This window comes from Sinocyclocheilus rhinocerous, unplaced genomic scaffold (assembly GCF_001515625.1).
Source record: "Sinocyclocheilus rhinocerous isolate Xijiao unplaced genomic scaffold, SAMN03320098_v1.1 scaffold1315, whole genome shotgun sequence".
Classification (NCBI taxonomy): domain Eukaryota; kingdom Metazoa; phylum Chordata; class Actinopteri; order Cypriniformes; family Cyprinidae; genus Sinocyclocheilus; species Sinocyclocheilus rhinocerous.
In genome coordinates this window covers 99,093-100,244 of record NW_015644364.1, presented here as the reverse complement: position 1 = coordinate 100,244, position 1,152 = coordinate 99,093, and the positions used below count along the sequence as shown (strand labels likewise).

Sequence of the window (1,152 nt, the reverse complement as noted above, 5' to 3'; positions counted from 1 at the left end):
ATTAGAGCCTTTAATTATCGTTCTATATTAATGTGCTGCTTACTGACACACACACACACACACACACATATCAGAGATCGTGCAGCTCACATCCAGGAGCAAAGAAACTTGTCAACGCTGCCCCACGACTTTTATTAATAGTTTAAATACTGAATCACTACATTGTATTTTCCAGCAACGAGAGGATAAAATCGCTGTTTTTTAAGTAAACTCACTCTAAAAAAAGAAACGCACATGCGCATACACGCAACTTTCATCTCTCTCTCTCTCTCGCTCTCGGATTGGCAATATTTGAGAAAAGGGTTTAGCAATTTGTAATTATTGGGGGGACTAACGTTAGCCCCCCTCAATGTCTACGATGGTTATCTCCCTGCTCAGACATGAAAATATGTTGTGGCACTATCGTGCAGTCTGTAATGATATGACGTTAGCAAACTTTAGCGATTTTTTGCAAACATTTCTTTGAGTAACATGACCGTAAATATGAACTCACGATTGAATGTAGCATAAAACAAATGATTACTTTAAGTTAAAATCTTTATTAATGGCAAAAATGCTTAGATTTATGTGTCTTTTTGTTCGCTCGGGCAGCCATGTTGCCGCTGAAGCGCGGTTTACTCTGAGATAATTCATACCCCTTCGTTTGAAGTGTGGTCCCGAAAAATCTTCGTTTGAAGGGCTATCTGGCCCTTCCCCTACCCCTACCCCTCCAACCAAAAGAGAATCGAGACACCCCTACCCCTTCCCCTTAGGGGAAAGGGGAAGGGCTAAGGGGTAGAAATGGGATTGGGCCTAAATCTCTGGGTGCATCTCAATAAGCTCCCTTAGTTCAGTAGTCAGTGCACTGGTAAGAGGGTCAATCAATCAGAGTGAGAGTTAATGGACTTAAATGATCTGATTAAAATGTACAAATTATACATAAAGTTAATATTTAGGTATTTATGATTTATATTTGGTATTCAATTATTTGTACATAATATGTATTAGGGCTGCACGATAAATCGCATGCGATATTTAATGCGCATCTTGTCAGTAAAGCCAGTTCTGTAATCAGCGGTAAATCTCCATCACGTGCGTGCTTTCACATTGAGCAGCATTTACTACACAGAGCCGTTGTTCACAGACAAGCTGCGCAAAACCACGATCATATTT

At 40.0% G+C, this 1,152-nt stretch overlaps 1 protein-coding gene across 1 annotated transcript in view; it reads right to left on the bottom strand.

The window, feature by feature from the left end:
• The window catches only part of LOC107758222 (gastrula zinc finger protein XlCGF57.1-like), a 9,297-nt gene that overhangs the window by 6,554 nt on the left and 1,591 nt on the right, over positions 1 to 1,152 (bottom strand). The window lies entirely within an intron of this gene.